The sequence below is a fragment of the Staurois parvus genome, unplaced genomic scaffold (assembly GCF_062004578.1).
Source record: "Staurois parvus isolate SC_StPar_1 unplaced genomic scaffold, SC_StPar_1.0 ptg000066l, whole genome shotgun sequence".
Lineage (NCBI taxonomy): Eukaryota > Metazoa > Chordata > Amphibia > Anura > Ranidae > Staurois > Staurois parvus.
Window position 1 is genome coordinate 8,930,698 of NW_028317862.1, and position 24,457 is coordinate 8,955,154.

Sequence of the window (24,457 nt, forward strand, 5' to 3'; positions counted from 1 at the left end):
CAGACCTCATCATGAAAACTTAATTTGAAACAGTCTGCACCTCTGATCCTCATACTCCCAGAGTGCTACCATATCCATATTCCTAACTGCTTAGGCCATTCATGCCATCCTACCTTCATATGTAATTAAAAACGGTAGACAGGCATGGAAAGTACAGTCACCATGGATGATTGGGACCAAATTTGGGCTTCCACCACTCAAAGCTTCAGCACAGTTTGTACTCTAAAAACTAACTACAAGTTACTTTTCAGGTGATACTTAGTACCACATGGAATCCTTATAATTGCTTTAGAGATTGGCATATCCACCCATATCTGGTGGGCTCAAGAAATTATTGGTCTAAGATTTACCCTAGCAATTGGCTCCACTGATATGTAGTGATGAGCTACACAGTTCAGAAAGACCTTTTCATAACTTTACTGAACAAAAAGCAACTGTGGTAGTTGAAATTGTTACAGCATATTTTTGCAGCTGTGAATTGAGTTATTATGCACTGCTGGAAGACCCTGCTTTTTCTCCTCTTTGTATTTTTTTTCATGCCCCATACCATGTTCCTTGAGAGGTTAGCTGCACAACAAAATGACTCCCTAGACAAATTTGAAATTATTTGGACTTAATGAAAAGGTAATTTTCCATGGGAATTCTCTGATGATATGAACCCTCCCTTTTCACTAACTTTTGATTACTCTGCAGAGAGCATCACTGATTCATCCCCCTCTCCCTTTTTTCTAAATTCTAAATTTCTAAATTCTCCCCTACACTCATAGATCCTTTATCTGCTTCATTGATTTCTCCTATAGTCTATTCCTGTTTTAGCCCACTTTACTTACAGTATCTTGTGACTCTTTGGTTATTAACCTCTATAGACTGTGCCCATTATGTAATTTCTTCTCCTCTTCTGCAATATGTTTGATTGGTCTAAATTCTCCTTTTGTTTCATACACGTTGATGTTTACTAGTTTAATTTTTTTTTGTGCCATACTGATGTACAAGTGAAATATGTAATTGCTAATTTCATAAACTTATGAAAAACAATAAAAATGTATTAAACCTAACAAGTGGGCTTATGTTTTAGAGGTGGTATTTTGGGGTATGTGGGTCTCTTGATGTTTATTTTATGATTGTCTGGGGTCCTCAAAGTACGGCATTCATTTGTTAATGACTGTGTCACGTACCTGGTCGAGGCTGAATTGCTGAGGAGGTTGCCCTTACACCTCTTGTCCTGTTTATCATGGGGATAATGTCAAGCTGTAACAGGGCACAGAGTGGCACTGGTGCCTGTAGGAAATCTGGCTTGGAATATCTTAATAGCAGATGCAGGGATGAGGCAGACAAGCTGGCAGCAGGCAGCTTCTGGATTTTGGATAGATAGTCAGACTGGCAGTGGTCAGCAACAACCACAAGTGCAAATTCAAGAACCAGGAGCAGAATCAGAACCGAGCCAAGGTCAGTGTCAGGCAAGCAGAAGAAGGCGAGCGCTGATAAGGGTCTATAATCTTTGATATAAACTGTCCTGCTTCTGGCAAGATTTACACTGCTTTATCTTCTGAAGTGTCTAAAAACCTTTGCCTGTGATTTTTGTCTCTAGTAAATTTGAACCTAACCCTGCTCATTAAAATTATCCTGTTGCGTGCAAATTTTACACTGTTGTATCATCGGTCTCATAATTTTTGTAGCACAACAGTACCTGTATATACCCATTTCTAGTGTATTTTGGCTTATTATCCTTGATTAAAACTGTCTTCCTACTGGCCAGTTTTAAACTGTTTTATCCTCTACAGTGTCCTAATCCTTGTAGTAAATCCCCTGCCTGTGCTTTTTGTGTATTTGGGACTTGTCATGCTCATTGTCCTACTGGTATCTGATTTTACACTGTTTTGTCATCTGTGATTTCTTAACTCTTGTAGTAAACACTTGCCTGTACTGTTCGTCCCTAGTACATTTTTAGGACAATTATTCCTCAATATAAATGTCCTGATGCTGGCCAGAAGTAGGACAGTTTTGCATCAGCAAGAACAGGAGCAGCTTAAGCGAACTACTGCCCAATTTCTAAGTGCCCATCAAAAATGATTATTACAACGTGATGAAAAAGCATGAATCATTGCTAAAACTACTTTAAAAAAGCCTTTTTAAACTGCTATAAATCAGACTGGGGTGCTGGTGATGTACACTCACCGGCCACTTTATTAGATACACCTTGCTAGTACTGGGTTGCACCCCCTTTTGCCTTCAGAACTGCTTTCTTTGTGGCATAGATTCAACAAAGCGTTGGAAACATTCCTCAGAGATTTTGTTCTATATTGAAATGATAGCATCACGCAGTTACTGCAGATTTGTCAGCTACACATTCATGATGCTAATCTCCGGTTCCACATCCCAAAGGTGCTATTGAATTGAGATCTGGTGCCTGTGGAGGCCATTGGAGTACAGTGAACTCATTGTCACGTTAAAGAAACCTGTTTGAGATGATTTGAGCTTTGTGATATAGAGCATTATCCTGCTTAAAGTAGCCATCAGAAGATGGGTACACTGTAGTCATGCAGGGATGGACATGGTCAGCACCAATACTCAGGAAGGCAGTGGTGTTTAAACGATGCTCAGTTGGTACTAAGGGGCCAAAGTGTGCCAAGAAAATATCCTCCACACCATTACACCACCACCACCAGCCTGAACTGTCGATAACAAGGCAGGATGAATCCATGCTTTCATGTTGTTTATGCCAAATTCTGAACCTACTATCTGAATGTTGCAGCTGAAATCGAAACTCATCAGACCAGGCAACATTTTTCCAATCTTCTATTGTCCAAATTTGGTGAGCCTGTGTGAATTGTAGCCTTTGTTTCCTGTTCTTAGCTGACAGGAGTGGAACCCTGTGTGGTCTTTTCCTGCTGTAGTCCATCTGCTTCAAGGTTCAATGTACTATGCATTCAGAGATGGTATTCTGAATACCTTGGTTGTAATGAGTGGTTATTTGAGTTAATGTTGCCTTTCTATTATCTCAAACTGGTCTGTCCATTCTCCTCTGACCTCTGGCATCAACAAGGCATTTTCATCCACACAACTGCCCCTTACTGGATATTTTCTTTTTCAGACCCTTCTATGTGAACCCTAGGGATGATTGCGCATGAAAATCCCAGTAGATCATCAGTTTTTGAAATACTCAGACTAGCCCGTCAGAACCAACAACCATGCCACGTTCAAAGTCACTTAAATCCCCTTTCTTCCTCATTCTGATGCTCAGTTTGAACTTCATCAAGTGGCCTTCACTGCATCTAGCTGCCTAAATGCATTGAGTTGCTGCCATGTGATTGGATTATTAGTAATTTGTGTTACCAAGCAATAGAACAGGTGTTCCTAGTATAGAAGCCGGAGAGTGTATATAAGCCAAGTTAATTGTAATAGAAGAAAACAATTCAACAGCTAAATTTGAGCTGTCAGTTTATGCCGTCACTGACATAGTTGGTGAAAATGATACTATTCCATAACATCACATGAAAACTCTTTTTTTTTTCATTTGTTTAGGGACCCAATGGGGTCTCTTTAACATTGGTTATGGTTCTTTTGTCTCATGTGCTATAAATCTGCATACATTTGTTATTATTGTGTGAATACAATACTTCTCTGTTCATCAAAGAAGTGATGATAATTTTAGTCTAGGTCCCCTTTAATGATGTTGTTGGATTTACAGTCTACTATATTGCTTATTCTGAATCCTAGAATGCCATACCAATATACTTTTCTTTCAAGACTCCACACTTCCAAATGTAGTGAAGAGACAAAATCACAAGTCAGCAGAATTTCAGAGTGATCATGTCCAGGGGTCATGTCATATTGAACACAGTGGTACCCTACAACTGACAAGAGTGCCCTGCCAGTTATGGTTGTAAATACATCTGCCTCACAGCGAGGTGTCCTTGGAAATTATTTAAACATTTTGGCAATTACTTATTACTGTAGACAAAAATGATCATCAGTTTAAAAACTCTACATGTATGCTGAAATGTGATTAAAGTAAAAAGCGTGAAGTTATTTCTGTACACATTAATAAATGTTCAACTTCTTTTTGACAATATTGTGTTGGATTAATCTTACACTCCATGATAGATTAGAAAATAAATATTACTACAAAGCAAAGCATCAATACCTATAAGCGTCTCATGGCCCAGTTTTGCAAGCAACCGTATAATTAAATGTTTTTTTAATAATATTCATATAATTGATGGAAAAAATAGGAATAAAAGACAAAACAAGAGAACTGTGTCTGCTTCACACAGTATGTTCCCCATCACTCTCAATGTCAGCAGATGCCCTAAACCTCACTCAACACATTGCAGGACAATGTACAAGACTTAAACTTCTATTAAAGAAAAGTTTGAGATGTCTTGGGAGGGAAATTTTTTTGAACAGGGTAAACCAAAAGGAAGAAACGCCATACGTCCCTGTCGAGAACTCCTTCCCCATTCTCTTTGCAGCTGCAGCCATGATCCTGGTATCAAGATTCCCTTCTGTTGATTCTCTTTCTTGTAAAAGCTATCACTTTTATAGGGTGTATAATGGGGTTCCCTGTTGCAATGGAAGCACTGTGAAGAGTGGAGGAACTTCCATTATCTGATCTCTTCTGTGACATAAGAAATGGGAAGGGAGGAGGATTTTGTCACTTTCGGTTTCAGTTTGTTTAGTGGCCATTACCGGCTAGTAAAGCAGCCAGTGTTTGTGTGTGCTAAAATTCATTAAAGTGTATATTTCCCTGAAAATTTGCATTTGATAAACCACAACGCAAATATTGTGTGACATAAAAATTGCTACTATTTTATTCACCAAGGTCTGCTTTCAGAAAATATATAATGTTTAGGGAGTCTAAGTACTTTTCAGGCAGAAATTGCAGATTTTTACATGTATGTGAGAAATGTCAGAATTGGCTCAGCAGGCAAATGGATACTAAAGTCATATCACCTTAAAAATGTTCTTATTTTTTAGTCATATACTGTAATAATTATGAAAAATATCAAAAATTGTTGTACAACAAGGCATTACACTTGTCCCCACTCTATATGTAAAAACTCAGTGTTATCAAAATATCCCCCCAGTGCTACCCTTCCCCCACCCCAGCTAATAAAGTTGTGCAAATGCAAAAAAATATACAAAAGCTGTCCATTGAAACTACAATATACCTAAAATGAAAGTTAATAGGTATATAAAAAAGAGATTTATTGACATTAACAGCGCATCTCAGCAACAAGATGATGTCCACCTGGAGGCTACTCTCCTCAAAAACAAAGTATATGTGTCGAATCCTTAAGAAAGTAGTCAAATAAAAATTCCTCCATAGCTGATGGAAAGCACTTATTCAATTGCCCTGCATGATAACGTCCATGCTGTGTAGATGCCATAATGCAAAAAGAATCAAGTTCCATAGCTCTCATGGGCCCAACTGTAAGGATAGGTGGGAAGAGCCACAAGATGACATGTTTCATTCCAAGAAACTGATGAAACATGAACATTCCCACAGAGGGCCACTTCTGTGTGAATGAAGAAAAACATCAACAAGGAAGGTAAATCTTTTTGAATACCTTACTCCATGTATATGTGAACTCTGTTTATATGCAGTTTGTATCAAGAACAACACAATAAAAGGGGGCGATTGATTGTCCTGGGATTCCCTATCTCTGCATACACAGATGGCACCCATGTCCTAAGCTGGCTTGCATTACATTTCTGTTTATGGATTCAGTGTCCATGGCCTATTCTTATGTTTAATACCTTTTTATTTATTCAGTTGCTAATGCATATATGCATATACCCTACTGACTGTTTGAGAAAAGTGCTGCATAGCCTTAGGAATCATCTTTGATGTGGATGCAATTGAATAAATGCTTTACTTTAGCTTTGAAGGAATTATTATTATTTCACTACTTATTTCCAGACATATGGCATTGTTTTTGAGAAGAGTACTCTTATACTGCCCTTGTGGCTCGTAGCTCTATATACAGCGAGGCAGCTGGCTAAACAACTTGAACTCCAATAAAACAGAAGAAACTTGAATTTTTTGGATCACCTCTAACCATTAACAACTGCGCTAGAAAATCCTCTATACTCCAGCAGCAGTATTTCACAAAATACGTGCTAACATCAATATTGCTCAATGTACAGAGCTCCTATAGCCTATCATATCCAAATAATTCAACTTACCGTATTTTCCGGCGTATAAAACGACTGGGCGTATAAGACGACCCCCTACTTTTCCTGTTAAAATATAGGGTTTGGGCTATACTCGCCGTATAAGACTACCCCTCTTCCAACGCACACCAAATAAAAATTAAAAAAACATCAGATTTGATTTCAATATGGTATGGTATTCCAATGATGGGGCACAAATCCTCGCTCTGACACCAATGAGTGTCCCATCATTGGTGTCAGAGCGAGGAATCGTGCCCCATCATTGGTGTCAGTGGGAGGAATAATGCCCCATCAGTGACACCAATGATGGGGCACTATTCCTCCCACTGACACCAATGACACTTGCTGACCCCTGTTCCAGTATGGTGCTGCTGCAGCCAGCATATGTGGTTGCAGCAGCACCTCTGCACTGCACACTTAGCGGCTGCTCCCTCACTCAATTTTCGCAGGTCCACTCAGCTCCGCCTCCTCGCCCGTGAGCTACAGTTCTGGCGGCCAATCACCGGTGAGGATGCGGAGCCGTGCGGCAGGAGTGAGGGAGTGGCCGGAGTGACTGAAGGAGCAGCGCTTCCTGGACTGGATCGTCGTGGGAGCCAGGTAAGAGACAGCAGCCCTCTGCCCACCCCTGTACTTAGTGTCCCTTCCATCGGAAGGGGGGGGCGGCGGCGGCACCGCACCACCCCCCTAAAAAGTGCCGCCCTGACGTATACCGGCGTATAAGACGACCCCCGACTTTTGAGAAGATTTTCAAGGGTCCAGAAGTTGTCTTATACGCCGGAAAATACGGTACATAAAAATGAAAATACATAATTCACACACTCATTAAAGTGGCAAAAGAAGTCCACATAAAGTGCAAATTCTCTTCTCCCATGTAAAGTGCTTCATCCAAAATTGTGCAAATTATAATAATGTCTCTTCTTCCATATAATATAAAAGTGCTCCATACAGAATAGTGCAAACAACAGCTCTGTTACTTCAGTACTGCCTTCAGTGCTTCACTCCACCACTGTGCACCACCACCATGCCGGAAAACTCTCCAGATGACCATGACCTCTCACTTAAGAGTTGGTCTATATGAGCTTTTTCCCCCAAGCAGTTATAACGCATCCAGGAATCCACCTCTTCTTCCTCACACTATCACCAGGGACATCATAAAATCAGAGGGGAAAGAGACTCCAATAGTGTAAAACCCTTTTTTTTTAAACCGCTTTGTACAAATGCATAAATAACCCATCAGTTTATGTACTCACATTAATTTGTGCATTCTGACTTGCACCCGGGTTAAAAAGCTTACCATCATGATGGGCTGACTCCACTGCAGCCTAGTGTAAGTCCAGTCTGTTCCACCATCCAGGTGTTCTCACCATCTCCAGATGTCTCTGCCAGGATGACATCACTTCCTGTAGCGCCACCTCAATGTTCATTTCGTAGTAATGACTTCATCAAGAGGCGTTACAGGAAGTTCTCGCCTTGCTATTCCTAAATACTGACTTTTAACCATTGTCACACTTTTCATTTTCAGTATGTTTAAAACAGTATTCTCTTGTTTTGCCAAAAATTCACAAATTCTTTTTTACACCAAATGTTTACCATATTTCATAAAACATTTTTTTTAACTTTATCATTACCGCCAAATTGATCTGTGCATTACTTAGCGGTCGCTGTATGGTGACCTGAGGTAAATCAATAAAATTAAAATTACCTCACTAGTTTATTTCAAATTGGTGACTTTCTAGTCTAACTTCCCTATTATCAAAACAATTATACAGTTAATAAAATATTAAAAATCACAAACACTTTAACCACTTTCCGCCTGCCATTTAAGGAAATGACGTCCTCCCACTCTAATTGCACATGCACGCCCCCAGGGGCATGTCGTGTGGCGATTAGTGGTGCTCTGTGTCCCTGGGACACAGTGGATCACTGATCACAGTAAAGTGTAGATGACACAGGCTCTGTCATGTGATCAGCTGTGGCCAGTCACAGCTGACCGCATGTAAACAAGGAAATGCCGGTTATATACAGCTCTCTCCTCACACTGACAGCATGAGAGGAGAGCCGGTAAGTTGCATTCCTCAGAGGGGACATCTACACTGATCATCAGGGCACTGATGATTAGTTTAGCCCCTTCAGTGCCACCTGTCAGTGCAAAACAATGCCACCTGTCAGTGCCCATCAGTGTCACATTCCAGTGCCCATCAGTGTACATCAATGTCACATATCAGTGCCTATCATAGCTGCCTTTCAGTGTAAACTATCAGTGCAGGTCAGTGCCGCATATCAGTGCCAGTCAGTGACGCCTATCAGTGACACCAATCAATGACGCCTATCAGTGCCTGTCATTGCTGCCTATCAGTGCCCATCAGTGCTGCCTATCAGTGCCCGTCAGTGCCGCCTATCAGTGCCATATATGAGTGCTGCCTTTCAGTGTCCATCAGTGATGCCTGTCAGTGCCTATCAGTGATGCCTATCAATGCCCGTCAGTGCCACCAACCACTGCCTTCTCATCAGTGCCCATCAGTGCAGCCTCATTAGCGCACATCAGTGAAGGAGCAAAAAATGAGCAGTGAAAGAGCAAAAAATAAAAAACCCAGTGGTGATTAAATACCACCAAAAGAAAGCTCTATCTGTCTCAAAAAAAGAAACATTTTGTTTGGGTGCAGTGTTGCATGACTGTGCAATTGTCATTCAAAGTGCAACAGCGCTGAAAGCTGAAAATTGGCCTGGGCAGGAAGAGAGTAAAAGCACATGGTAGGCAAGTGATTAAAAACATTTTTTTCTTTTAAAGTTACCCAAGAACTAGAAATTTACGATAAAGCCATTTAAATCAATTTCTGTGTTTAGGCCTTCTGGTGTCAATGTTTCTATCATGTACTGTATATACATTTAGTCTCATTCTGAGAACTTTTTATTTTTTCTCCTCCAGTAGTCTTCTATTTTATCGATAGCTTAAAAGTTTACCAGGCTGGCATCTTTTCCATGGCATTCCTTAGAATGCCTAGAAACACTGTGTTGGGTATAGCCTTTTCTTATGTTGTTCATATGCTCCCCCATTCTTCTCCAATCTTGTTGTTCTATCTATATACTGGAGGCAACATGGGCACTCCAATATGAACGTGACATGCGTGCTTTCACATGATATTAACAACTTAATTTTAAAGATCCTTGTATCCTTATTAAATTGGAAATGTGTCCTTTACCTATCCTTACAGTTGCAAGAAAAAGTATGTGAACCCCTTGGGATTACGTGGAGTTTTGCATGAATTGGGCATAAAATGTGCTCTGAACGTCATCTAAGTCACAACAATAGAAGAACACAGTCTGCTGATCATAATACTACACAAACATTAGATGTTGCCATGGTTTAATTGCACATAACATATAAACATTCACAGTGCAGGGAGGAAAAAGTATGTGAACCTTTGGACTTAATAACTGGTTGACCCTCCTTTGGCAGCAATAACCTCAACCAAACGTTTCCTGTAGTTGCAGATCAGACCTGCACAATGATCTGGAGTAATTTTGGACCACTCCTCTTCACAAAACTGTTTCAATGTAGCAATATTCTTGGGATGTCTGGTGTGAATCGCTCTCTTAAGGTCATGCCACAGCATTTCAATCGGGTTGAGGTCAGGATTCTGACTGGGCCACTCCAATGTTTTCCTTATTGTAGATGTGTCAACAAAAATGTTAGCATGTGCCAGAGATTTCTGTAGGTCTTTAGCTGACACTCTGGGATTCTTTACCTCATGCAGCATTCTGCGCTGTGCTCTTGCAGTCATTTTTACAGGACGACCACGCCTAGGGAGAGTAGCAACAGTGCTAAACTTTCTCCATTTGTAGACAGTGTGTCTTACCGTGGACACATGAACATCAAGGCTTTTGGAGATACTTAGTAACCCTTTCCAGCTTCATGCAAGTCAACAATTCTTGATCGTAGGTCTTCTGAGAGCTCTTTTCTGCGAGGCATGGTTCACATCAGACAGTGCTTCTTGAAACCAGTAAACCCAAAACAGGTGTGTGTTTTTTAAGGGCAGGACAGCTGTCAGCAACACATCCAATATCATCACACTGATTGGAGTCAAGGCTAGCTCACTCCTGGCTCCAATTAGCTCTGGGAGAAGTCATTAAGCTAGGGCCTCACATAATTTTTCCTCCCTGCACTGTGAATGTTTACATGTTATGTGCAATTAAACCATGGCAACATCTAATGTTTGTGTAGTATTATGTTCAGCAGACTGTGCTCTTCTATTGTTGTGACTTAGATGACGTTCAGAGCACATTTTATGCCCAATTCATGCAAAACTCCACAAAATCCCAAGGGTTCACATATTTTTCTTGCAACTGTATGTTTACTTGTTCTACACGCTACACACTTTTGGCAATGATAAAACCCTTTTACATTCAAGAAATTACTTCCTCTAGTGGAGGGATTTACCACATTCTTTACTATTACACCGTGTTCCAAATTATTATGCAAAATGATATTTTTCTTATTTACCTAAATAATTGATGTAAATAACAGTCAACTATTAAGAGTACAATTCAAATTTTATTGAACAAACCTCCTAATAACAGGATTTTTTTTAAACATAAAAAACTTACAATGCACTGTTCCAAATTATTACGCACGGTAAGTTTCAAAACACTTTATAGGTTGTAAAGAACTGAAAATTGTCATTTGTTGTATTTGCAGCATATTTACTGAAATCAAAAGCTATTTCAATCAAACTTTTAACAACATTTTAACTTTTTAAACATTTTAACAGGTCACGTTACATTTTAACATAGGACCCCTTATTTGATAGCAGCTTCACAAGTCTTGCATCCATTGAACTTGTGAGTTTTTGGACAGTTTCTGCTTAAATTTGTTTGCAAGATGTCAGAATAGCCTCCCAGAGCTGCTGTTTGGATGTAAACTTCCTCCCACCCTCATAGATCTTTTGCTTGAGGATGCTCCAAAGGTTCTCAATAGGATTGAGGTCAGGGGAGGATGGAGGCCACACCATGACTTTCTCTCCTTTTATCCCCATAACAGCCATTGATGCAGAGCCATTGATGCTATTATTTGCAGCATGAGATGGTGCATTGTCATGCATGAAGATGATTTTATTACGGAAAGCATAGTTCTTCCTTCTGTACCAGGGAAGAAAGTGGTCAGTCATAAATTCCACATACTTTGCAGAGATCATCTTTACATCTTTGGGGCCCCTAAAGGGGCCGACCAGCTCTGTTCCCATGATACCGGCCCAAAACATGACTCCGCCACTGCCTTGCTGACCTCGCAGCCTTGTTGGAACAGGGTGGCTGTCCACTAACCATCCACTACTCTATCCATCTGGACCATCCAGGGTTGCACGGCACTCATCTGTGAACAGGACTGTTTGAAAATTAGTCTTCATGTATTTTTCTGCCCAATGCTTGTGAGCATTGGTTATTGGTGGCCAAATAGAAGGTTTATGCACAGTTGCAAGACTCTGGAGGACTCTACACCTTGATGTCCGTGGGACTCCAGAGGCACCAGCAGCTTCAAATATCTGTTTGCTGCTATGTAATGGTGTTTTAGCAGCTGCTCTCTTGATCCGATGCATGGATCTGGCAGAAATCTTCCTCAATGTGCCTTTATCTGCACGAACCCATCTGTGCTCTGAATCTGCCAGAAATCTCTTAATAGTGCGACGATCATGCTTAAGTTTTCGTGAAATATCTAATGTTTTCATACCTCGTCCAAGGCATTGAACTATTTCACTCTTTTCGGCAGCATAGAAATCCTTTTTCTTACCCATATTGCTTGAAAATGGTGTTCTGCTTAATAATGTGGAACACCGTCCTTTAGTAGTTTTTCCTTAAATTGGGCTCACCGGCCAATCTAATTATCACAGGTGTCCGAGATTGTTTTCAGTGATCAAAAAAACCCTGACACACAATGCCATCCATGAGTTAAACTGAAAAACAAAATATTTCATCTTTGTGACACTTAAATAGAATTTGCATAATAATTTGGAACACGTGTATGTTTCCTAGTGCTTCATCTTTCCTATAAATTTATTTAGAACATCTAGATAACTCTTTACTCAGTATTTTGTCTTTTTTCAAAACAGGAGTTTTTATAATCCTCTCTATTTTTTTATAATCACCATTACATTCTGTAATTAATGCATATTCCATAGGTTTACTGTTGTCTTGGGTTTTCTTTTTACCCTGCAACATTTGATTTCTGTCCTTTTTATTCCTTCCTTTACCTCCACCAATGTTTCTTGTTATAACCTTTCTTAATATTTTTTTTCTGTCAGGTTATTACGATGCTCTTCAAAATAATTTTCAAGGTCACAGTTCCTTTTCATTCACATTACCTGACCTTTAGGAATGTTTCCTACCCACTTAGGGTGGTGTAGATCTTATCCCTGCTTTTAAATATAGTGATGTTTGAAAAGTCTACTTTTTCATGACTCCACGTGGACATAAAATGTTAGACTAGATATGGTGTTATTAATTTCTTCCAAAAAACGTTTGAAAGATTCCTCATCTCCTCTCCATATATCCAACACATCATCTATGAAGCACCTGTAAAAGGCTAGTTCTTTTTTTCTATTTCTAAAGATGTCCTCTGCTTCCCAATTAGCTATCACTAACTTAGCTAAACTGGGGGCATATTTTGCCCCCATCACAATGCCTTTTTTTTTACATAGTACCTGCTATTGTACCAAAAGAAGCTGTTCTTCATCAGTAACTTTAGGCAATCCAGGCCAAAACTCTTTTGTTCCCCTTCGAGAACATCATCACTTTCCGTTACCCATAGTACGGCTTCAATATCATCTTCTTGCCTAATGCTGGTATATAAACTATTTACATCAATTGTAGCTGAGATAAAGTCTTCCTCCCAGGTAATATCCTCTAACGTTCCTAATAAATCACAACTATCTTTGAGGTAGGCTGGTTGACTAACTACTTTCTCCTCAAGGAAAAAGTCTATATACTCCTCCACATAGCTAAACGCCAAAACAATACCACTGATTATCAGTTTCCCTGGTGGCCCATCTCTTATCTCATGAATTTTTGAGGGGTATTATATAACAAGCATTTTTGGGTTTTCTGGGACTAAGCAGTGCCAACTCTTTTTTCATTGGACTTTTGGATAAAATACCATGTGTCTTCTTCACCCAATAATCTTTCTATTTTTCTTCATAGTCTAATTTGTTAAAAATAACAATACCACCCCCCCCCCACCCTCCTTGTATGCCTGCCTAATTACTATGTTTCTCCTACTTTCAAATTCTCAATACCTTTCTTTATTTCTGGTTCTCTTAGCAATGCTTTTGTTTCCATCTTTTTAATGTCATCCTCAACCATTTTTTTTTAAAGCTCCAAGTATTGATTAATAGCATTCCTAAAGATCCCCTATACTCCAGCAGCTGTTTTTCATACAACATGTGCTTAAATCAGTATTACTCACAGTGTACAATTCCAGTCTAATAAGAATTAAGGGATCTTTGAAATTAAGTTGTTAATATCATGTAAAAGCACGCATGTCTCCTATGTACTGGAGTGCCCATGTTGCCTCCAATACATAGAACAAGAGAGTTGGGGAGAAGAATGGGGGATAAATGAACAATATAAGAAAAGGCTATACCCAACACAGTGTATCTAGGCATTTTAAGGAATTCCATGGAAAAGATGCCAGCCTGTTAAACTTTTACGCTATCAATAAACTAGAAGGCCACTGGAGGGGAAAAAATAAAAATCAAAAGATTTCTCAGAATGAGACTAAATGGCTATACAGTGTTCAGCATAAATGAATACACCCCCAACAGATTTGTCAGGAAACCATTACTTTCTTTTCAAAATCAACACTTTCTATGGGACACTATACTACAAAATACTTCCACAAATGTGGGCCATTGATTGTTAACAAGATTTGTTAATTTGCACTCACAAAAAAAGTATTTTTCCTAACAAATGAATTCAAGACCATGTTGCAAAAATAAATACACCCCAATGAAAGTCTTAGGAGCAAAGATAAATTTTAGATAACAAAATCCTAATTAACAAGAATTCAACTATAGGTGAGTCAAATTATTCATTAAACAGGTGTCCAGCAGACAGCTGATTATAAAAGGGCGATGCCTAACAAAGAAAACCCCTTCCAATTTCATGCTGTCAGCAATGGCACCACATGGAACAGAAATGTCTCAAGGCCTGAGATAGAAAATAATTTCTTTACACGAGAAAAGTGAAGGCTACAAGAATATCAGCACATACTGTAGCAAAAGTGATACAAAAATTTAACAAAGATGGAACTGCAACCATCTCACAGGGAAGTCCAGGCTGTCCAGGGAAGTCCACGACAGGAGCGTCTTCTGATGAGAAGGGTTGAAGAAAATCACCATGCAAGATCACTGCAGTTAGCTAAAGAAGTAGATAGCCAAACTGGGGTGATTGTTTCCTACAACACAATATGGTGTACACTGCAGAGGAATGGCATACATGGGTGTTGTACATAAAATGCCTCTCCTAAAGACAATGCACAAAAAAGCCCACCTAGAATCTACCAGGGCTCGTGCTGAAAAAGAAGACTACTGGGACTCTGTACTCTGGATTGATGAGACCAAGATAAATGGTTTTTCGAACTGATGGCTTCAAAGCTATATGGCAGTGCAAAGGTGAGGAGTACAAAGAAAAATGCATGGTCCCTACAGTGAAACATGGTGGTGGCAGTGTCCTTTTGTGGGGCTGCATGAGTGCTGCTGGTGTCAGTGAGCTGCATTTCATTGATGGTATCATGAATTCACAGATGTACTGCTCTATATTGAAAGAGAAGATGCTATCATTGCTCCATGCCCTTGGTTGTCATGCACTTTTCCAACATAACAATGATCCAAAACACACATCTAAGGCCACTGTTGCATTTCTGAAGAAGAACAGGGTGAAAGTGATTCAGTGGCCAAGTATGTCTCCTGATATGAACCCAATTGATTGCCTATGGGGAATTCTGAAGAGGCAAGTTGAGCATCACTCTCCATCCAGCATCCAGGCTCTTAAGAGGTCGTTCTTGAAGAATGGAAAAAGATAGATTTTGTAATATGTCACCAACTTGTTCATTCCATGCCTAGAAGACTTGGTGCTGTCCTTACAACTCAAGGAGGTCATACAAAATATTAGATGTAGTAATTTTTGTTGTGGGGTGTATTCATTTTTGCATCAACTAATTTGAGTAAAACTGAAAATTTTGTAATCTAAGTTATAATGAGCTAAACAAATGTTCTACAAAACTCAATTTTGGCAAAATTTTGAAAATTGTTCTTGTATTCATTGAGATATTGATAAAAATCTTACTTTTCAAAATGGGTGTACTCATTTATGCTGAGCACAGTACATGTTAGACACATTAGCACCAGAAGGTCTAAACATAGAAATTGATTTATCGTAAATTTCTAGTTCTTGGGTAACTTTTAAAGAAAAAAAATGTTTTAGAAAGGTTTTTCTGGGTTTTAATATTGTTTTATTAATTGTAGAATTGTTTCTATAATAGGGGAATTAGACTAGAAAGTTACCAATTTGAGATAAACATTTGAGGTAATTTACCTCTAGAACTCTTAGGCTAGAAAGTCATCATACACTGACCGCTAAGTATTGCATAGATCAATTTGGTGGTGATATGATAAAGTTTAAACATTTTTTTAAAGAATATGATCAGCATTTGGTATAAAAAAGAATTGGTGACTTTTTGCCAAAGGAAGAGAATTTTGTTTTAAACATACTGAAAAATAAAAATGAAAAGCATGAAAATGATTAAAAGTTGGTATTTAAGACTAGGAAGGCGAGAACTTCCTGTAACACCTCCTGAGGACATCATTAAGATTAATTGTATGTTGAGGCGGAGCTACAGGAAGTGATGTCATCCCGTCCTGGTGGAGGCACCCAGAAGTGGTGAGAACACCTGGATGCTGAAACGGACTGGGCTTGCACTAGGCTGAAGTGGAGCCAGCCCATCACAATAGTAGGCTGTTTAACCCGGGTGAAGGGCAGAATACACAGATTAATGTGAGCACATAAAATTATCTTTTTTTTATGCGTTTGTACAAAGTGGTTTTCATAAAAGGGTTTTACACTATTGGAGTCTTTTTCCCCTCTGATTTATGATGTCCCTGGTGATACTGAGGAAGAAGAGTTGGATTCCTGCAGATTAACCTCTTGGGGGAAAAAGCTTATATAGACCATCTCTAAAGTGAGAGGTCATGGTCATCTGGTGAGTTTTCAAGAATGGTGATGGTGCACAGTGGTGGAGAGAAGCACTGAAGGCAGTACGGAAGTAATAGAACTATTGTTTGCACTATTCTGCACGGAGCACTTTTATATTATATGGAAGAAGAGAAGTTATTATAATTTGCACAGTTTTGGATGAAGCGCTTTGCATGGGAGAAGAGAAGTTGCATAAACCAATTTGAATAATAGTGCCGCGCTCCTAATTAATAATAAAATATTTAGTGAAAAATCAGTTCATAGCTCACAGGAAAAATATAACAATATAAATAATCTTTATATATATAATTAATAGTGATAAACGTCCATTGTGATAATGTGATATAAAGCAAAAGAAAGTGATAAAAAAAAAAAACAAAACAGTCTCTAGTGATGTAAGTGACAGATCCAAATTGAAAAATCGCAATTCCCGGTGACTTCTTATTGTGTTCTCAATATGCGCTCACCTCATTTAAAGTCTACTGAAAGGCACAATCAGCTTTTGTTCACCAAATGGAACTTTAGATCATATATTGCATCATAGCAGTAGTGGTGAGTATCTCCCAATTGCTGCTGGAACGTGGCTCTCCTCTCCTATCACTATCACTGCAGAGATCTCTCACTTAATCTCCTCCTTAGGATATTCCTCAGTACAAAAAAGACAGACATAGTGCCTTATCCTTAAAATATAACAAGCCTTTAATATGTGCCCATATGCACTCACATGTAATATAAAAATAACAAGTGTTTTGACTATAACATCCACAAAATCTCACAGCCAGTTTGTCCGCCGTTCAGTGTATGTACTTGCTGTCCTCGGGTGCCTGGTGACGTCGTAGCCCCTCCCCTACGCGTTTGGAATATTATCATTATTATATTCAGTCCTTTATGTGGATTTTGTGGCATGTTTTTCCACAGCTTTATGGACTTTATACATTAGGATTCTTTCCCCGTATATGTTGATGTTGAAGTTTTTTTATGTATGTATTAAGAAAAGTTGAAGATATTTTAATTTATTATATTTATAATATTTGTATTTATATAGATTTATTGTACATATAGAAGGCTAATTGTCTATGATTAGAATGGGACGTAAAGTAGAAGCACGTGGAAAGATATTGTGATTTATTTTGTTAAGAGAGTTATCTACTTGTATACTTTCAAGCAGAAGATAAAGCATAAGGCTAAATTCATAAAGCTAACACACCAAGACAAGGATTCAGATTTTTTAACAACTTCAATGCCAGGCACGTTTAACCCCTTCTTGCCCAAGCCAATTTTCAGCTTTAGCATTCCCACAGTTTGAATGACAATTGCATGATCATGCAACACTGTACTCAAACTAAATTTTTATCATTGTGTTTACAGAACTAGAGCTTTCTTTTGGTTGTATTTAATCCCCACTGGGGTTTTTATATTTTGCTAAATTAATGAAGAAATACTGAAGATGTTGAAATAAAACATCTTTCTTTGTTTCTGTTACAAAATTTTGCAAATAAATAATTGTTCTTCATAAATTTAGTCCAAGATATATTCTGCTACAATTCTTTGGTGAAAATAACCCAAATCAGTATTTATTTAGTCTGTAGAAAAGTTATAGAGTTCACAAACTATGGTATATATTTGTAAATTGATCAATCCTGAAATCTAATTTCTTAAGGCCCCAAAATGTCAGGATAGTACAGATATCCCCAAATGACCCCTTTTTTGGAAGTAGACAGTCTGCAGTATTTAGTAAGAAGCATGGTGAGTTTTTTTATGTAATTTATTGTCATAATGTTTTGGAAAATTAATAAATTAACAAAACATTTTTTGCACTTTTTTTTTACATACTATCACCAGTGCAGTGTGATCATATAACTGGTGTGGCTGTGATCAGGGACACTGACTGGTGACCGTGTGGAAAAAAAATATATAATATATATATTTTTTTAAAAATTCTCTTACATTTTTTCTCTATGATTTTTTTTTTTATAAAACACTGTGACCAGAGTAATATAAAGTTACCATTCTAACATTTTACTACTCTGGGGAAGTGATCAGTATTTTTTTTTTTTTTTACACATTATGATTGCCTATAGCAGTGAATTTCACTGCTGTAGCAACCATTTAACAGAATGAAATTGATTAATTCTGTATTTTTGTTGTGATTAGCTGTGATTGGCCACAGCTAATCACATGACCAGGGGCAGACTGACCATTTGGAAACTCGGGCACTGCCCAAGAGCCCGGGGTCAGTAGGGGGCCCCATGAGATGCCCCTGGTACCTTTTTCATAGGCTTTTTTGAGTTTGGGCAAGGACACAGGGGCCCCATGATCCCCTATTGCCCGGGGGCCCCATGAGTTGTCAGTCCGCCCCTGCACATGACATAGATGGGCTGTGATTACTGTGACCAATCACAGCTAGCAACACAATTGTATACAATGGATGGCATGAAAGGAAGTCATCCATTGTTTACAATTGTCATGTGACCTGCTGTGATTGGTCACAGCAGTCACATGGTACCATCAACGGATCGGTAAACAAATCGGTTATCCAATGGACACAGTTGGTGACAGATTTTGCCACAGCGCAGCCCCATGGCTCACGTGTGGCGGATATCATATTACATCCACCTGGATCAATGAAAGTCCTGATTGGCCATCATTTTGTTATTGGCCAGGTGGGAACTGGTTAAAAAGTGACAGTTATTTTCACCTGAATCCAAGATTTTAAAAAAACATTGTCACATGAATAAAATATAGAACCTTGTCCATGTGGGAATGGTGTGTGAATTGAGTTTATTGTCTTTGTGTATGGGTCTCTCAAACAATTTTACTATAGTTACCGTCACAGTTGCTATTTGTCTGGACAGCCCAAATCTTCCAGATATGACAACACGACAATTATTGTAGCCCCCACTGCATTATATCCACTGCTGAGAGGGAAGTCTTAGCAGACCCAGACTGGCAAATTGGCGATTCTACCATTTACAATGCAGGGCTTCTTGTATGCTGGTGATGGCTCATTGGAGCTTCTATAGCTTACTCCAACATTAGAGGTGACAATAAGGTCTACAGTTTCCAACAGTGTACTACAGAGACCTGTCTAGTTTTATTGAACCTACAATCAGGCAATATGCAGCTGCCATATGAATTCCTAGCACATCAAACTCCTTTTTGTTCTCACAAAGCCATGCTCTACCTGACAATGAACACACATACATTTTCTCTGTATCACCTGCAATTCTCTCAGCATTTCAGCAGTGTATTTGCAACTCTTGAACAGCTCAGGGAAACATATCCTAATTCAATATTCGTATAATATGAAAGAAATGAAAAACACTCCAAAATAATGTGAAACACCTTGATGCAGGAAGAAATATAGAGACCAGTTTATATCCGCTGTTACAAACAGTAATACAAGCAAAATCCATGCAATGTGGTAAAGTGCCGTAACGTTTACTTTTATTTATCCTATATGAATGACAAGACAGTTTCCATTTAAACAATTTTCAAACTAAATACCATAGCATACAGAAAAAATATAAGGATATAAATAGTGAAACATACTGTATTAGGCAAAGTCTACTTTAGTTCTCAAGGAGCATACATACATGATTACTCAATAAGGTACTGTATATATATCATATATACTCCTAGGTTGTAAGCTCCAAGGAGCAGGGCCCTCGATCCCCTCATGTTTTGCATTGTATTGGTATTGTTCTGTCACATGTTCTGTCCCCTTTGTAATGTACAGCGCTGAGCGAACTATTGGCGCTTTATAAATACTGTATAATAATAATAATATATATATATAGTGATATGGGGGATGTTTAGCTCAGTGGTAGAGGCAATTGTTATACAGTGAGTTTGTGTCACACCAGCATCATAGTTAAGGACCTGGTAGCCCACTTTTATTAGAAAGTAGAATACTAAAACAAAAGTCCAACCAGGATTCCCACACAGGGGTTTCAACTTCATTCAGCACACATAAATGAAAAAATACCAAGCCACCTGGCTTTATGGTTAGCAGTACCTCTGCTTGTTTTGGTCTTCCAGACCACTTGCTATTCAGGCTCTCACTTTGTAATTAGGTGACAGAACCTTGCTTGACAGGGTTTCCCAACATCTCCAGCTGGCACACACCGGAGACTTCCAAATTCTCTCCAGCCCCCTGGACTCACTGGCCTCTGTAGCTTCCTCAGCCCGCAGGCTCTCAAAGCTGGCCAGACTTTCCCAGTCCTTGGGCCCAGAATCCTCCTCACACAAATTGTAGTCACCACCAGAAACTCACAGCTGTCCTGACAGGGCTCTGTCTTCCAGCAACTCCAACTCTCACCACCAAATGCTCTCACAAGCCCATCGTTTTAAAGTCTGTGTGCACCTGGGCACACACCCTGCTGGTTATCCACAACACCCAGACACAGGGTTGGAGATTTCGTCCCACCCAAGACTCTTAGGACTTTCCAAACTACAGAGCCCCATTCAGCAATATCAAGATTTGGAGAAAGCTGCAAAAGTTGTATAAAGGCAGTGGTCTATTTGCAGAGGTCTGACATTCCCCCCTGCCAATTCAGATACTGTATATAACTCCGCAATCATCAGGGAGTGTGAGCTTTTTTGATTGCAGAGATATAGTTCAAGATTTTAAGGGTTCTTTTTTGCAGAAAGGTAGCAAAGGCCAGGCCTTTCAAGGACTTTTTTTAAACTGTAAAAATTTGTACTCCATTTGTTATGATACACCTGGAATGTATTTAGTTGGTTTACACTGGACCTTCATTTGGGATTTACCATTCATAGATATTCTCAATAAGATAGAAAATTTTCACTTTTTTAAGTTCAGGTCAATGCCAACATTTCATGTTTACATGACAACAAATATGTGTTTTTAAATCCTTGCCATAATAAATAAGCAAAATATGCACAAACCCATAATCCCTATAATAATAATTGATGACTGTGTACCAAGAAAATTATTAAAACACATGTTCCCACCAAGCAGATGAAAAACTGTAGACAATCTACTTGGAACGCTGAATTCCTGGCAAGTGTTAGTCATTATTTTTGTCCCTTTTTATTTTCAAAAATAAAACATTATAACTTGATATCAAATCTTTGAAAAAAGATTCTGTAATTCTGGCCATAAAAGTGCTATATATAAATTATGATACAAATAGCTAGATCTCATTACTTGGAAATATAATGCATGTTTGCATAACCTTAGCCCACTTTTATCAGGTAATAGAACCAACACTGAATCTCTAACATGAAGCTGTGAAGGTACGGTATATGCAAGGTGCCTATGAATATGTGATCAGTCTTCAATAATAAAGCTGTTTCTCACATACCGTACCATTAGCACCTGCACCGTGTATTTGGTTGAAGTGACCTTTTGTAACATTTTCAATGATGTGCTTGCTTATTTTAAGCCTGCTTAACATTCTATTTCTGAAAAGCCCTTTTTGCCACAGAGCAAAGGACCTTTCCTTGCCCATACATATCAAAGCACAGCTGATCATGCTACTTTTATAGCTGGAGATTCAGTAAAACTGGTCTCTCTGTTAACTAGCTACACAAAGATTGGTTGATGAGATCTCAGTGTAATAATAAAATGTATAAAATAATTGTATGCAATATTAAAGTGCAGTAATTTAAAGGATATTTTGACCTTTAGTAACATGTTACACCCATATTTAGAGTGTAACATGTTACTAACTGAGCAGCCCCTGTACCTCCAAGTCTCCATTGTGACAGTGGGCTAGGGATTTTCTCCCCAAACTTGCGGTCGCTATTTTTTTAAAACAGTGGCTGTGCAGGGCTCCGACCACGTGGCTGCATCTCTCATTCACAGCTTGTAGTTCTCACTGAACTAGAGCACTCATGAGTTAGATTCAGATTTAGAATACTTTATTAATTCCAAAGGGAAATTATTAAGATACAGTTACATTTGACAAAGACAACACAAGATCACAATAATAAATGGAACCAAGACACAATGATACAATAAAATACCAATAACAGCAATTAATACCAAATACAACTAAATAAAAAGTATACTCTAATAAACCACCCATTCTATTATGAGTGCTATAGGTAGTTAATTGATCCTTCCTGTCATTCAGTAACTGCCTGCTCATACATGGTCTGGGCAGATAGCTACACTGACAGTCTGTAGGAGCCTGAGATTGCATCCACGACCTGCTAATCGTAGGTGCAATGCTTTACATGTCCTAATTTAAAAAAAATAATACCCCCCACCCCTTGTCCTTCCCTCATTTACACCATACTATTTTGCCAACATGGTTCACAACACACTGAGCATACCTCTCATGTAAATGTGACATAAACCTATGGTTTCCCCAGACAACTGGTGGGGATACTTCCTCTTTTCTTTTCCATACACTCCCATATGTGAACCTTCCTATGTTAATGCTCGTATATTCTTATATGTATGTTAAAATCTTTCAATAAAAATATCTGAATATAAAAAAAAATAATACAAGATAAAAAGATGTGCATTTGTCATTTTTTTTTAAAGGTGAACTTATCCTTTAAAGCATGTCTACATATTTTACATCTAGAAATAGACTAGTGTATTTTGATAAGATGAATGGTGAAGCTATGGTTGGGATCAGATTTCTGTATAGAGGCCCCAATTGCCAAGAGTTAGGGTAGCAAGGCTACCTAGGTTAGTACACAGCAGCCCACAGATCAGGATGTAACTATTTCTCATGAATATTACAAGGATCCAGTCTTTTCCCCTGCCTGCTCTTCCGGCCATATCCTTGTTGCTGTCCCTCCACATCATGTGCATTTCTGTTGGTGGTATAACATACTATGCACCTACCGTTTATCCACTTTTGGAATAGGTTAGAATGATATTTTGTGCTATTATTCTAGTTGCATTGCTGCAGAATGGATTAATTATCTATTTCAGCCATCCAGTCTGTAATATATTCAAAAAATGATTGTCTGTGCACAAATAGAGGCCTCAAAGTGAAACACAGAATTTAGTTTGCAACAAACTTTAGAAATCTGGTAGTTCCAGTAGTGGAAACATTGTGTGGCACCTTCACAGTGTCCATAATAGGCTGCAGACTTTGAGACACAAAGTAGGAATTACCCTACAGCAAGCATTAGAAATTTGGCGACTGACATTCAAACATTCTGTGCCACCTTTACAGTGCCCCGTCAATTTCAAGGTGCTATGCAGTTTTTTTATTGCAACAAACATTAAATATTTAACAGCTGAGGAATACTGTATGACATTTTTTGCGAAGCACAAGAGCAGGTTGCACATTTTGAGGTGTAATGATGTATTTATCCTGTAGAAAACTAGAAATTTGTCGGTTGATGTCTACTTGTATAAATATTACATAGAACCTTTACAGTTCCTGGGCACCAGAATGGGATGCACACTTTGAGAAACAAATGAGGATTTACCCTGTAGAAAACATTGGAAATTTTGAATGATAGTTGTGCAGTGCAAGACCACCAGAATAGGCCAAAAAGAGGGGTGGGTGGCAAATGGCAAATGAGTACCTACCTGTGCAATTATGCTACAAGAGCCTGTCCTTGTAGCATAATTGCACAGGTAGGTGCTCATTGATGGCAGGCTGCTACTAGTGCTGCTTCTGCAGCATGGCCAGTGTTAAGTTCCAATGTATGGGAGTGTCACACATACTGTAAACCCTCACCTTGTAAAACAACCCATTCAGTTTAAAATTGAAATGAAATGCAATACATTTGTGTAAATTATAAACAGTCTTACCCTTTTTTTTATAAATGATCACATTTCCTCTGTTCTCAGCTGCATAAGAGCTGGGGGAGGAGACACAGCAGCACACCGATCTTCTGAAAGGTTGTGGGGGGGGGGGTGTCAGGACAACTCTGATCATTGGAAGAGAGCAGGCTAAGTCCCAAGCATAGCTAGAAAACTATATTCTCCTACTTAGTGAGGTCAGTTTTTAATAGGAAAGCAGAGGGACTGGCAGGAATACAATACAAAGAGAACAGGATACTTTTTCATACAAGAACATGTACAGCAGTCACATATCAG